This window comes from Leucoraja erinacea, chromosome 14 (assembly GCF_028641065.1).
Source record: "Leucoraja erinacea ecotype New England chromosome 14, Leri_hhj_1, whole genome shotgun sequence".
Taxonomy (NCBI): domain Eukaryota; kingdom Metazoa; phylum Chordata; class Chondrichthyes; order Rajiformes; family Rajidae; genus Leucoraja; species Leucoraja erinaceus.
The window spans coordinates 30,766,704-30,782,922 of NC_073390.1; the positions used below are offsets into that span (position 1 = coordinate 30,766,704).

Here is a 16,219-nt window from a genome sequence, read left to right on the forward strand (position 1 = left end):
CCCTACAGGTATGTAGGTTAAAATTGGCTTTGGCAACACTGCAAAAATCGACCCCAGTGTGTAGGATAGGGCTAGCGTATGGAGCGATCACTGGTTGGCAGGCAGGTGGGCGGACAAGCCTGTTTTCGCGCTGCATCTCTAAACATTTGACGTTGCATGACTTGCCATGATCTGCAACTCCCCATGTGCCCATTCAACTCACTAGGGCTCTACTTCCTTCCGACGTGCTGGGAGCCCAATTCCCAAGTCCAATAGTCTAGGAGATCTGCCACTCAAGTCCCGAGCCTGCTCGATTATTGAGTTTTACTGATATGTCCATAGGAGCCTCAACTCAAGGCCACACAACCTCATATTTTACATGGGGATAACTTACAATCCAATGGTACAAAAACACTGAACTCTCCAACTTCAAGTAATCCACGCAACACCCCCTTTTTCTTTCTTGTGCCCCCCCACTGCTAAGTCCATTGGTCTCCACATAGGTATTCACCAAGAGGAAAGACATGAATGATTTTTTGAGATTAGATAGGGGCATTTTAAGATACCAGGACATATTAATATTATGGACGTGTGAAGTGTATAGGAACTGCAGATGCTGGTATACACCGAAGATGCTGGACTAGGTCAGCGGGTCAGGCAGCATCACCAGAGAAAAGGAATAGATGTTTCGGGTCGAGACCCTTTCTTCAGACAGTTGAGGACTTCAGGAGTAATGTTGGGTGTCTTGGCAAACATCATGGTGAATAAATCCCCAATACCTGATGGGATCTATCTCAGGATACTGAGTAAAGCAAAGGAGGAGATTGCTGTGGCCATTACAGTAATCTTTGCCTCCTCTTTAATTACAGAAAACGTGGCGGAAGACAGGGGAATAGCCAAAGTTCCTTCATTAAAGAAAGGCAACAGGGACAAACTAGGAAATTATAGGCCAGTAAACAGTGATAGGAAAACTAAGAAGATTCTTAGGGACAGGGTTTACTTGCATTTGGTAAGAACTTGGGCTTATTAGGGATAGTCAGGAAAGCTTTGTACAAGGAAGATCCTATCTCACAAAAGATTGACAAAATGCTGAGACATTTGACAGATAGTTGTGTCTATCTTCAGTTTAAACGAGCATCTGCAACACAACCTATCTTACAAATTTGATTTGAGGTTTTTTGAGGAGGTAACAAAGATGATTGATCAAAGTGGGGCAGAGGATGTTGTTGAAATGGTCTCTAATAAAGCATTTGACAAGATACCTCACAATATGCTCCTTCAGCCGACTAAGTTGCATATGAACCATGGCAAATTGGATCCAAAATTTAGCTTTGTCATAGAAGGCAGAATGTAATGCTGGAGGGGTGTTATTCAGACTGGAGGTTTGAGACCAGTAGGGTCTCACAAGCACGAGTGCTGGGGAATATGTAGCAACAATTTGGATGAAAATGCTGATGGTTTGATTAGGACGTTTAATGAGGTGTTTTGTGAGGAAAGTTGTCAAAGAATGTAGCTCGATATAAATACATTGGAAATACGGACAGGTAAATTTCAGATTGAATTTAATTTGGAAAACTGTGGCAATGCATTTTTTGAAAGTGCAAATATAGTAAATAGCAATGTCATTGAGGGGCGATCCTGCAATGCAAGTCTATAGCTTCTTGAAAAAGGCAACACGTTAAAATAAAAAGGGCATACATGATTGGGATAGGCATTGAGTATAAAAGTTGGCAAAGCAATGTTGCAGCTGGTCAGAACTTTGGTTAAGCCACATTGCAGGCTTTGGAGATAGTGCAGGAGTGTATAATGAGAGGCTGGACAAGCTTTGCAGTTGGTTTTGCAGAAGCATCAGATTCAGAGGAGAGATCGGATAGAAGTGTACAGTCATTCTCAGAGAGGAAATGGCACATTCTAGAGGGCATAGGTTTAAAGTAAGAAGGGGATAATTTAAAAATAAATTTATAATACATTTTATTTTACACAGAAGCACCTGTAAAACACTGCGAGGGGAGGTAGAAGCTGCAGATATGATAACAATGTTTAAGAGACATTCAGCCAGACACATGAACAGACAGGGAATAGAGGGATATGGATCATGATCAGGCAGATAGGAGTGATATAATTTGACATAGTAGTCAGCAGACATGTTGGGCTGAAGGGCCCGTTCCTGTGCTAGACTTTTTCTATCTTCTAACACCCGGGTCTGACAAGTTTTAAGAAAACACAGTGTTAGATACCTGGAACACTCTGCCAGGGGAAGTGGTGGAAGCATATATGAGAGCAACGTTTAAGAGGCATTTGGACAGGCACACAAATAGACAGGGAAGAGTGACATAAACAGGGTTAATTTAGATTGCATTTTAGTGAATGCATCATGGTGGAATTAAGAGCCAGTTTCCATCTTATGTGCTAATATCCCTGGAATACAAGTCCAGTAGCAGAAATACTGCCTGAAAATGTATACTCCAGGTCATAGTGTGGTATCTGTGGTTTATCCAGATGACACAATGGTCTGCAGAATTTGGTTCATATTTGTCTGCCTCTCCCCAGTGGCCTGTTCTTATTGCTTTGCATTTAATTTCATAGCGAGAACGAAAATCAGTGGACATTTATCGTGATTGCTTGATATGTTTTACAAGGATCGATTCAGTGATTCTTTTCACACACTATTCATCTAGTAATTAAATATTTAACCATCATCTTTCAAAGTTACACAGGTTTCAGCAGCCAATCTGCATAAGTTGTAAAAGAAGAGCAAGAGTCTTTTAAGGTTTTGATAAATCAACATTTATTAAGTATGCCCTGATTTTCTACTCATTAAATCACAACACAAACCAGTAGTGGAGCAGCTTGGCACAATCTCTGATCTTACCCTGTAGCTGACAAAGCAGAGTTCCAGTCCAGAATACAAAACAATGGGCTTTTAGGAATTGGACCATAATTATGGCAACTTGGATCTCCCGCTCCCCATCTTTTCCATGAGACAGCGATAGTCAGTTCCAAGAAGATACACACCCCATTTTATCAGGTTACTTGCAAGGCCTGTACAGTAAGTTGCTCATCTATACCTGGGACAATACCCAAGAGTCACGGTCACAAACACTCCAAAGACGTACAGGTTTGTAGGTTAATTGACTTGGTAAATGTAAAAAAAAAAAGATTGTCCCTAGTGGGTGTAGGAGTGGTACTGTGCGGGAATTACTGGCCGGCGTGGACCCGGTGGGCCGAAAGGCGTTCCTGCACTGTATCTCTAAACTAAACTAAGTGTGGAGACACTGAAGGTAGGAGAGGGTAAGTTGTAAGCCAGTATCGGAGGGGGAAAAAAAAAAACTTGCTTATATCAATGCATCTTCAAACATGTATACCAATTCAACTCATGCCCAAATATTTCCTTTTACCAGAAAGGCACCACATGGGCAGCTGGGGACAGAGCACAAAGTGAGTTTAGCAGTGGTGCAGCTAGAAAAGCCGCTGACTCACAGCTCCAGACACCTGGGTTCATTCCTGACCTCAGAGCTGTCTGGGTGGAGTCTGCACGTTCTCCCTGGGACTGTGTGATTTTCACATGGGTGCTCTGGTTTCCTCCCACATTCCAAAGTTGTGCAGGTTCGGTACGTTATTTGACCGCTGTACCGCATGTAGAATTTGGAGCGAGTTGATGGGAATGTTAAGAGAAGTAAAAAACTGGGGTTGGGTAGGGTTAGTTTAAAGAATGACACTCAATAGCCAATGTGTTAAAGGGACCAGTTTCATGCTATTTCTCTTTATGCAGCTCTCCATCCCATCAGAAACAGCTCACCTGCTACACTGCAACCCTGATCTACTCCAGATCAGTTGGGCAATGTCGACCACTCATCTAAGCTGCCTCTGGAAGCCAGTGGGTAAGATAGTGGTAAGAAAGGGATAGAACTGGCCAAGCAGGAGCCCTGAGACGTGGTGTTGTACCAGCACTGTCGGACCGAGACAAGTGCAATGCTTCATGGGAAACCCAGCAATTGCTCCAGTCTCCGCCTCTCAACACTGGATAGTCTTAATAAAAGGCACAGCAGAAAATAAGAGGGAACAAAGAAAGAAAAGCAAGGAGGAAGACCAGCATGCAGAATGCACAAGAGGAAAACAGTGAGGGGCCGGTGGGACAGTTAAACTTCGGGATGTTGAAATCCGATTCAAAAATCAATTAAGTACTTCTGATGCATCATGTTGGAGCATGGTAGGGATTCAGGTGGAGAGGAGCAAGTGTATGGGAGGAGGGAATCAACGGTGGGGCCAGTTGGTGGATGAATTGCTATCTCAAGAACCGAGGGAGAAAGCAAACCGAGACCTCTTGGCTCACCTCTAACCAGCTCATTGATAGCTCCTCACAAACACGGCATGGCGACTACTTCCTCTTGATCTGTTTAGGCCGGGACAAGTGCAATATCAAAGCAGCCGCAAATACTGCTGCCCATCCCAACCTACACAAAACAGGGGCAAGGTCCTCAGCTCCTCGTACGCGCTCCATGGTTACAGCACAATATAGCAGGTTGTAGCAGGGTATACCCTCAGCAGTGCTACGGGTCTGGTGTCGAGGAATACAGCACAGAAACCGGCCCTTCTGCCCAATGTCCATGATGATCAAGATGTCCGAGTTAAGCTGGTCTCATTTCCATTTTTCTGGCCCACATTCATCTATTTTCCCAATTCATATCCCTGTCCAAATGTCTTTTATGTAGCAGAACGTAACAGAGGCAGCTCCAAAATGTTTACAGGGTGGCAGGAGCTGGAGATTCGCCCATTGAAAACATCTAGGATCTAGGAAGCTCATATAAAACTTCAAAACAGGACAACAAATTCAGTCCTAATGCCAAACGGCAACTGGGCGGCATAGTGACGCAGCTGGTAGAGCTGCTGTGTCATGGCGCAAGATGCATATGTACTATCCTGACCTTGGGTGCTGTCTGTCTGCTGTCTCCCTGAGACCATGCGAGATTCCTCCGGGTATTGCTGTTTCCTCCCACATCTCAAAGACATTCAGGTTTACAAGGTAATTGGCCTCTGTAAATTGCCTCTGCTGTGTATGGCGTTGACGACAATGTGCGATAACGTCACTAGTGTGAACGGGTGACGGATGGTCAGGATGGAGTTGAGATGAGATCCATTTTCTATGCTTTTGTACCTTTTAATTCAATTAAAATAACCCAGAATTAATCCTAAAGTATGGACAATTTTTGGAGTCACCACAAAAGGAGTGGATACATTTTTGTGAGATAGGGAGCAGAGAGCTATGCTGAATTTGCACAGAAAAGATGAGGCCCAGGATAGATTAGCTGGAATCATTAAATGGCAACGCATACTTACCCCTTCTCCTACTTAAAAAAAAAACGATGTTTGGGTTATTTTGTTTAAAATTGCTTCCAGCGCAAGGCAGCGTCAAACCCAAACCATTGTCAACAATTCAATTGTAATCCATTGTTCCGATCACATTGCTTCCTCCCATCCACGATGCCCTTCTGATCCAACCCGCGTAAAGACTTCAATGAAGATTTCAAAGGACACGTTGCTTGGATGCCGCCTGTCCAAGAACCGGTTAGCAGCCTCCCTCCAGGGCGAGCAGGTCCACCATTGCCGATGCGGTCAGTTTTGCGTGGATTTGCACAGCAATAAGAATCGACAACTGTCTGCAAAGCCAGCAAAACTAACCGCCCGTCGGCAGCACAAGAGGCCAGCTCTGACTCCACAGCGCCACCATCCTTGGAGAATCAAACATTGTCCCAATGTCTTTGTATGGAGCACCCGGTACTTTAATTCAACAGTTGATAAGAATCCTTACTGTACCCCGCCCAAAACTGTACAAATATTAGGAACACAGCCACACCTACATGCCATTCATCCCATCAAGTGGTTCGCTCTTTCAATTAGATTGTGGCCTCAACTTCACGTGACTGCTTTGTGTCTGAGAAAAATGTATCAGCTGATTTCCCAGCCCCAACAGGGCCATGCCACCCAAATCATAGTGAGAACAGGGCAGAGTACAGTTGGCCTAGGTATGGACGGGTTGCCTGGCATGGGATGTTGAGTGGCTGAGGTAATGTCAGATTACAAACCTACCCGGTCAGTCCTTCACCAAGACATTGAGTTGACCACAGTCCAAGGTAGTCCCGGTGTGTGAGTTCAAGCAGCGCTGAAAGTGATTGTTCTGCAGTAGATTTTAATGCGACTACCTGCACTACAAGCACTTTTGGGCTGCATGAACATGGTATCCATCCGCTTCAACCGGAGAGATGGACACAGCAACGGATAACATGATATTGAAACGGTTGCCTATTCATCGGGCATGCAAGAATGTTCCCTCTTCCCTTTCCCCCACCTACTGTATATCTGACATTTAAGATGGAGGTTGAAGCAAACACCGTCTGTGGGGAGTGATCAGTACCTGCTGGGTTTCTTGTCCCCTCGTCTTCATGGGACTCTGCACGACATCCACAGGAAACACGAGAGAAAAGCGGTCAGACTTCAGACCGACCACTGCTTCTATGGGCTTTTATTTGGCTGCAGAAGATGAATAAATTCAAAAACATTAGAGTGCCCAACAGTGACACAAGCAGTCAGAGGACAGATGAAACCACCAGAACTCAGGGTTGTGCTATCCTACAAGTACAGATCCAGTTTGAAAGGACAACCACAATGGATGCTGAAGGGTTTTTCTGTGCAATATGAGGATTGTTAGTCTGCTCAGGAGACCAAACTTTCCAATTCAGTCATCACGGTACTGAATGCTCTTCGAACCTCATCTACTGCACTCGGTGTTTCCGATGTGGCCTCCTTTACATTGGCGAGATCAGGCTTAGACCCGGCCACTGTTTTGCTGAACACTTGGACCCCACCCACACCTCCTCTGCCCCACCTGGACACACATCCAAAAAACCCTCGCTGGTATCCATATAATTTGCCAGGCTTTGTCCTGCACCTCCTCTTTTTCAGCTTCATTCCACCCCCAATCAGTCGGAAAAAGGGTTCCGACCTGAAACATCACCTACCCACGTTCTCCAGAGATGCTGCCTGAGCCTCTGAGTTACTCTATTACTTTATGTCTTAAGTCTCTCGCAAAAAGCTTTCTGCCCCAAATACAGTGCAGCATTGTCTCTTTAATACAGTCACCATGTGTGATCCTGCTGTGCATCAGCAAGCTCCTAAGCTCAACATAGCAAAGAAGTGCATCACGCAAAAGATCTGACCTCTACCATCCTCAAGGACAAAAATTAATTACCCTCAGGGAGGCAATCCTAATACACAGTGGTGCAGCGGTAGAGTTGCAGTCTTACAGCGCCAGAGACCTGGCTTCAATTCTGACTATGGGTGCTGACTGTAGAGTTCGTACGTTCTCTCTGTAACCACGTGTGTTTTCTTCAGGTGCTCCAGTTCCCTCCCATGTTCCAAAGATGTGCAGGTTTGTAGGTTAATTGGTGTAATTTGTCCCCTGTGTGTAGGATAGAACAAATTTACGTGTGATGGTTGGTCGCTGCGGACTAGGCGGGCCAAGGCCCTGTATCTCTAAACTAAACAAATCAAAACTCCAATAATTCACTGGTCGACTCTTCAGAAATCCCAATGCTTCAGCGGCAGGTTCACCGGGTGCTGTTTGCTGCACTCTTTCGACTCGCTCCTGTTCTGGTTCACTGCAAAAAAATTAATACAAATGCATCCTCTCACCAAAAAAGCGAATTTGTAGTTTTAGGAGCATAGGTAGAAATTACATGAAAAAATCTGCCAGACCTGCATCAAATACATCAGCTTTATGTTAACCGAGTTTCATTGTGTAAACACTGGGACTCAGTGCATGCATCATAAATCAAAAGACTTCCTCTTGGATGGTTAATGCTTCTCAAGCTAAAGCCAACAGGACAAGTCAAACACGCTGCTGGGCAGCCGGTTTGTAGAAAATCAATGTGGTTTATCAGCCAATGTAGACTTGGAAGGGCTCCTGTTGTCCCTGGTCACAACTTTACAGAAATGAAGAGAGCATCCAGATATGCCAGCCGTGAGGACTATATTCATGACAAAAGCCTGGTCAGGTGTCACTACCTTTCATTTCCCACCAGTAATTGGATACAACAGTGCTTGAAGTGTAAATAGTGTAGCTAGGATTCAACACTACCTACCACTATTTGCACTTTGGCACTGCAGACCCAGAATAAGCCTCCGTCCCGCCTTCTACCACTCCCCCGAAGACACAAATCCCATTTCCGAGCTTTCCAACGTGCCCCAGTTTGCACATCCGCTGAGCAGGCTGCCAACTTGGACAAGAGCCACAACGGGATGGAGCGGAAAGAAATCCAGAGGGGAGCTGGGAAAAGGGGGTTGACTTCATTCAAACTGTAAGTTTGTGTTAAAATTAAATGACCAAGAACAGTAATCACAGGAACAAATAGTGGATAGGACCCTTCAAACAAAATTAAAATAATTATAATACACACACAGCTTCAAGAAATTGGCCAAAATATATAGCTAACAAACTGGAAACAGCTCTTATTGTTGAGTGTCTATTTTATTTAATTCACATTGTCAGCAAATCCAAGAGATTGTATTTCAAGAACAGCCTCGTTGAAACAGTGGCCTACACCATTAGGCACCATCATTCTCCAGCATGTGCATCTATTCACTCCCTCTCAATCCTATGCACTCCAGCTGCCTTCTGCTGATTATCAAAACTGCTCATTCCAAACTCCTGATTTAATGCAAATCTTTCTTCTTTTTTTTTTAAATAAGTGCATCCTCCATCATTTCTCATTTTTGATCCTTTGAACAAATGGAGCTCCATTGATGTGCAGTCACCTTCCGGAACCTCAGGTTAAAAAATAAAAAAAACAGCCCTTCCCCAAAATTAATCAGGTTGCATTTGGTTTGACAAGTTCTTTTATCCAAATTCTGGCCACCATTTAATATTGATAAAAATTATCTAGAGAAACTTCCCTTTTCAACTGTTGCATTGTTTCATATTTAAATCATCTCCCCGACAGTCAGGAAGACTGCAGTGGAGGGGTCTCCAGAGAGTAGAGGGAGGAGGAGAGGGTGCAGCTGGAAGAGGAGGAAGAGCAATGCAAAGTGAAAACTGGAAAGGCCAATCCTTCCCAAATAAAAGCTCCCCTCCCTGCATTCAGAATTGTACTTCCTGCCCGTTGGCTCCAGATAATCCGTCATCTGCAGTTCCGTTTTCTATATTTATCCCATCTTTTCGCTTGGCTGCAAGTTTCCATTCCCAACCAAAACTTTGCAAATCTCTCACATTCCCCCCCGCTGCAATCACATATTTCTTGCGATGTGGTGACCAAATCTGTACACTGTGCTCCCAGAACAGAAGAAACAGTTTCTTGGTTTCTTGGTCCTCCAAAATATTCCAAATGGAATTTAAACTGAAGGTGGTGAAGGGAGGGCTTAAGCCAGAAGGGGTTATTGGGAAGAAAGAGCTACTTTAAATTTAGTTGCATCTGGTTGGGTAACTATAGTTGGGTGGAGATTATTCCATGCTTTAATTGTGCAGGGGAAGAACAAATTGCTGTATACATCTGTCTTTGTAGCTGGGATCACAAAGTTGTGGACCTCTTATGCCTGTTCTGCCACTGGATCATGGCTGACCTTCTACCGTGATGCCAATGTTCTGAAATGATTTGACTCAATCTCCTAACCTTCGGAAATAATCGATCGTTATTTTGAGTACTCGGTGGCAAAACCTCTACAACCTTTTTGTGTTAAGAATTTCCATGGGTTACCACCCACCCATCTCTCTTTATTCCTGTCCTAAATGGCCAACTACTTGCCTTGAGTCAATTTCCTTTAGTTAGGGGTTGCCCAGCCATGGGAAGCATCAATCTAAAAAATGTCACATTTCAAATTAGATCACCTCTCATTCTCCTAAACTCCAGAGTATGGCCCAGACCATCAATAGCTTATTTTACAACAATCATGTCATCCCAGGAATCAACTTGGTTAACCTTCTAATGGATGCAAATGCTTGCAATGGGAATATCATCAGACCACTGCATAATTGCAGCAAAGCATTTTTACACTTGCACTTAAATCCTCATGCAATAAAGGCGAATGTTCTTAATTGTAGAGAATTGTGGACACAGCCCAGATCATTACACAAACCAACCTCCTTTCCATTGACTCAATTTACACCTCACACTGCCTTGGCAACGGCAGCAGCATAATCAAGGACTAGTTGCACCCAGGTCACTACCTCTACTCCGTCTCTCATAAGGCAAGAGTCACAGAAGTGTGAAAACACACACCTCCAGATTCAGAGGCAGTTTCTTCCCAGTTGATCAGGCAACTGAACCATTCTACCAACAACTAGAGAGCAGTCCTGAGCTACTATCTACCTCATTCGAGACCCTCTGACTATCTTCAATCGGATTTTACCTTGCACTAAACGTTATTCCCTATATCAGTATATTTGTACACTATGGATGATTTGATAGTAATCATACATTGACCATCCACAAGCTCGTTAGCACGCAATTAAAGCTTTTCCCTGTACCTCGGTACACGTGGCAATAAACTAAACTAATTGCTCATTGTAACTACACATTGCTTTCTAGTGCAAGAACACCCAGGCCCACCTTTCAAACCCTTACCCCTTAAAAAGTAATCAGTTTTTCTATTATTTCTACTAAAACTGGGCAACCTCAATGTATATTTTCCCTGCCACGTCCTCAAGCATTTACTTAACCAGTCTCTATCCCTCCTAAAAAACAAAACCACCTCACAGCTTACACAAGACGAGAGTTACCTAAAAGTTTCCTTCCACACAGGATATTGAAGGCTGTTCTGGGATTAGAATCGTGATCTGACTGCTCCACGGTATTTATCACATTTTTCTGTACACAATACAATTTTAACTCTCCTCACTCTTACTTGGCAGTTGTCTGAAATACAAGTTCAAGAAAAGAGCCACGACATTACTGAACGCCGAGCTTCTGGGGGAGTTGTAGAATAAAATCAGCATGCTTGCTTATGGCAGCAGACACGGTGAAGCCTGAACAATTAGTGATGGGACAGTGAGAGTACAGGACATTCTACATACACAGTCGTTGATGCACAATCGACACAGGTTCTTTGGCAGATCTTGGGGGAAGATGGTATGTTCGAGGAGCACGTTAAGTGCTTACACTGCAGTAGAAGGCCTCATCACTACCTGCACTGTCAGCACTTTGGCACTACTCGGACAGATGGCCATATAATGGTTTCCATGACAACGCTTTCCTCCAGGGGCCTGGTGAATCTTCCAGTAAATCACCAGCCTTTCAGTGCATACGCATCAAATCACCATAAAGGGGATCGGAAGTAACCGGTCTTGGAGAGGAAGGCATGTTAAATGTTAAAAAATAAAAACACTATTACATCATGCCTCCAAAACATGCTATATAAACTCCAGACATAGACTAAATTATCCGCAGTCCAGTAACCCCTACCATATTCTTAACTTATTTTCCTAATGTCCGATCAGCAAGAATACAGATCCAACTTCCGCGCAATAACAGTTATGAGAGGAGATAACATTGATGAGATTCTCTAAAACGATTAAAATGACCGATCCATTCCCCGCCCAACTAACACACACATTACTAACCAGACAATGGGAGTGGGAACTATAGCCAATATCATCAAAGATTCACTGCCATCATCAGTTAGGAAATCGATGCTCTGCCTGAAGTAGAGGTTGGCTCAGCACACGCTGGGTTATGAACCAATCCACCATGGCGTAACCTGTGAATGACAATTCACACACCTGTTTAAGGACTTCTTATACACTGACTTTTTATACACATTGCATGCGTTTGCTGCCATAAACTCCACAAAATGCCACAGCAAGGAAAAGCAGTGACTGGGGTTGCATCAGCAAAGGGACTTGCATTGCTACAGAGGGGCATTTTACAGCCAATGACAGTAAACTCAGCTATCTGATATTTACACGTTCAGAATTTTCATGCAACTGGCAAAAGTTTCTAAAAAATATTAAGAAATTTGTTTTTAATTAAAATAAGCTCGATCTGTGATTTTTATTACAAACTATGCAAACCAGGTGTGATATACTCAGCAATATTTACATTTACACACAAGGGCAGAGCAGCTGTAGGTTGAGTAGCAGCAACATCCTATGAAGATTTGACATTTTGTGAGATGACGAGCATAATCATTCATTTGATTTAAATTTGTTGTATTTCACATTAATACTGTTTAGTCTTAAAATATAAAATTGCTGTGTAAAACACTGATATTTAAAGGTCTGAAGACGCGACTTAAAACTCCAAAATTTATTAAAAGGTTTATGCAGAGAATCATGCATGACGTACAGCAAATGTTTATTTTAAGACCTTCTCATACAACTGGCCCTTCCCATTCTCCATGTATGCGAGAGACGAGTATATTGTAGTAAGCATTTGCACATTTGTTTAAATCTCCTTATCCCACAGTTCAAAAATTAGTGTGCTAATATCACCGGGGTGACACGGTGGAGCAGCGATAGAGCTGCCTTACAGCGCCAGAGACCCTGGTTCGATCCCAACTTCATGTGCTCTCTGTACGGAGTTTGCACATTCTCCCTGTGACCATGTGGGCTTTCTCCAGGTGCTCCGGATTCCTTCCACTTCCCAAAGTGCACTGCCTTGTTGGCTATATTGGCTTTGGTAAAATTGTAAATTGTCCCGTGTCTGCAGGATAGTGCTAGTGTAAGCAAATCAGTTGGCACGGTCTCAGTGGGCCAAAGGTACTAACTCCACGCTGCATCACTAAACTAAACTGAACAACCTGCAGACAAGCAGGAATCTTGCCTGTTGGCTAATATCGAAGGGATGGCTCATCACTATTGGAATTAATTGCAGTACTCCAGTCTGCAGAGTAAAGACAGCTGTGGCATCCATCAACTTCAGACTTGGAGGCAAATTCCACATAGACTCCCAGGACATACAGCAATGGAAATCCCCATGGAGTGGTGAGTGGTAGGAGGTGCCATTTCCGAGGTGGGAATAATGAATCAGGTCCCGGTGTCTCAAGTGACCATACAGGACCTTGACAGCACCATTTCTAAGAGCCATGGTGTCTCTCTAACAGTTTAATCAGCCTTTTTCCAATAATATCAGATTATCAGATTACCCGTTCATCATCATTGTGCTTTTTGGGGATCTAATGTCATAAAAACACACTTCATAAAGTACCACATTAGTCGTCAAATCTTTGCTGGATCTCCAAGCCACGACCTTTATTTGAAGTATACCAAAAAGAAGCCATTCTCAGAAGACATTTTCAATTCAATTTTAGCATTCACGTTTGCATTAAACCAACTGACGGAGAGGGGAAGGGTGGCCGACTGCAGCTAAGAATTTAGACCCCAAATTTTGTACACTTACCAAGAGGAAAAAAAATTCATAAGAGCAGCATAATTTGGCCTGCAAGCTGTTAAAAGATACTTCTGTTCACTGAGCCAAAATACCCATCTGTCCCTCTAAGAAAACATCTGCAGGGGAGTATGGATGCCCTTCCCCCACTACCACCCCCTCTCCTCACAAGAGGTCACAACCCTTCTCAGGATACATTGATCCCAAGTCCGTCCAGTGAATCCATTTCTCATCGAAGTGCACGGGCAGATAGCCGATTAAAAAGGAGTGGACAGGTCTCTGTTCAGCGTTAAGCTTAGCCGCAGTTCTCACGCTTGGTAGGGGAAGGAGAGAGGCAGGTTCAAATGATCCCATTCTCCATTGTGAATCTGACCCCCCCCCCCCCCTCTCCCGGCCCCTCAGTAACCTCTCCACCCTGACCCTAACAAAGGCTACTCCGGAGGCATCAATCACCATTGTCATGCGGACTAATGTGGCGTGCATTCCAGGGCCAGCCAGAATTCAATGGAGCCTTCAGGGTCACTGCCCCCTCCCTTTGGGCAGAGGGGCTTGTGTGTGTGCACAGCTCTGTAGCAAGGCCTTACAGATGGCCGGTAAAAGCAAGAACTTAACAATGGGCTGTCAAGAGTTCGGCAAGAGAAAGAAACTCCAGCCTCTCCTACCAACTCTTCCATTCTGCCCCACCCCCCACCAGTACCACAACGCAGCTACCAGCTATTCTCAAAGCAAACAATGCAAGGGGCTCAGACAATGGTGCAGCTTCGAGGACGTACTGCAGTGTGACATGCGAGCAGTGATTTTATACATTGGTGCCAAGAACTCTGCATTTTTACGACCTGTTCTGAGCTTGGGGTTAAGATTTAAAAAAACAGAAGGGTTGTTGTATATAGTACCATCTGTAACCCCACAACACCAAAATGCTTTCCCTCACACACCAGAGGCCCAGGTTCAATCCTGACCTTGGATGTTGCAAGGAATTTGCACGCTCTCCCTGTGACTGTGTGGCTCCAGTTTACTCCCACATCAGTCTTTGTGGGAACATTCTTTTAAGAAGGAGACGAGGAGCAATGTCTTTAGTCAGAGGGTAGTGGATCTGTGGAATTCTTTGCCACAGTAGGCTGTAGAGGCCAAGTCAATTATTATTTTTAAGGCAGAGATAGATAAATTCTTGATCACTACAGGTGTCAAAGGTTATGCAAGAGAATCGGGTTAGGAGGGAGAGATAGATCAGCCATGATTGAATGACGGAGTAGACTTGATAGGCCGAATACTCCTATATTGCCTTTATTGCCTTATGACATCTCAAAGATGTGCGGATTGGTACGCAGATTGGCTGCTATAAATTACTGCTGGAGTGTAGGTGAGTGGTAGACTCCGAGGGAGGTTAATGGGCAGAGAGTCTAAGTTACAGAGAAATAACGAGGGAGATGGGAGGAAAAAGAGGACTGATGGGTTTCTTCCATGTGCCAGTACAGACCCAATAACCTAAATGGCCTCTTTGCTGCGTCATTAGAAAATGTGAGAAATGCATGGTATTTCCAAGCCAGTGGTAAAGATATTCTACCTCTGGGCATCAATAATGCTGACAGCCTTTGGGTGTTGGGCATTAGTGGGCCTGAGAGTGCACATTCAGTGGAAGACTAACACCACCAAACAGAAGAGATGTCATATTATACTTATGTAGAAGAAGCCGTGTGTTCACCCACCTCGTTCAGACAGACTGCCAGGAGCAATGGTCTCACCAAGTGATGACACAAGAGTCTGCAGACGTCAGAATTTTGAGGGGAAAAAAAAACAAACAACTCAAGGAACTCATCAGGTCAGACAGTGTCAGTGGAGAGAAATGAACAGACGATGCTTCCAGTTGGGAAATTCATGACGAATTGTTGTTTGACCTTGAACACTTACAGAAGTAGTGTGTTGGGACAAAGAGGTCAACTTGTAGCTTAGACTGATCGGACTGCACACTGTGCTAGGGAACTTCGTGGAAAATCAGTCTGTAGATTATCACATCTCATGTCCTCCCAATAGCCATCATCTGGAACCCCAGTCGATTCTCGCAAGATCTCATAAAAATAGATGTGGAAACCCCCTCCCTAACTTGGAAATCCCAGCCTTTTCTCACCTGTGTTTTGCCCAGTGACAACCATTGGATTTGAGAAACTAGGAGTAAATATGTGGGAGAAAAGGAAAGGTTCTTGGAGAACAAGATAGGATATAACTTCAACAACAAGGTCCTTTAATGTAATGCCAAAATGCAGCCAAATATCTCAAGGAATTCAAAATTTGACAATAGAGATAGAACTACAGCTGACCATCAACTTGGTTAAGGAAGGAATATCTTAAAGAAGCCAAGCTCAGAACATAATTCCTGAGTTTAGTTCTTAGCAGCTGAAGAAAGCATGGCCAACACTGGAACTCAAATCCAGGAATCATACATAATGAAAAATAACAGAGATAATAAGGCTCAAGGAAATTAGAAAGGTATGGAGGAGACTTAGAAACAAAACTGATAGTTGAAAACTAGAAAACTGGGACCCATCATGTCAGTGAGCACAGGGCTGATGGGCAAGATTAGCAGGTCATGATGACCCCAGGTTTAGTATGGAATAACATATTGGAATAAATGAGATTCTGACCAACAAACAGATGAGGGTTTTGGGAGCAGAGAGTCAAGTGCTAAGCTCTAGAGGTGGGAAAGACAGAGGCGCTGAAATGTGAATCTTATCTTGGGGTCAAATGTACGCAGGTTGTAAATGATCAGACTTTTTTTTAATTTGATGCTGTGCATCTGGGAAATAGAACAGAAAACGCTGAATATACTCAGTAGGTCAAACAGGATATGTGGAAAGAGAAATAGTCAACAT

The 16,219-nt window shown here is 43.8% G+C and overlaps 1 long non-coding RNA gene across 6 annotated transcripts in view; it reads right to left on the bottom strand.

The window, feature by feature from the left end:
- Positions 1–1,582: 1,582 nt before the first annotated feature.
- Positions 1,583–16,219, bottom strand: part of LOC129703503 (uncharacterized) — a 69,519-nt gene continuing 54,882 nt past the window's right edge. For all 6 annotated transcript variants that reach the window (XR_008724567.1, XR_008724569.1, XR_008724572.1 and 3 more), the window contains 3 exons: positions 11,588–11,724; positions 6,392–7,634; positions 1,583–5,134 (listed from right to left, as the gene is read on the bottom strand). This is a non-coding gene — a long non-coding RNA (uncharacterized LOC129703503). The remainder of the gene's footprint in view (positions 5,135–6,391; positions 7,635–11,587; positions 11,725–16,219) is intronic.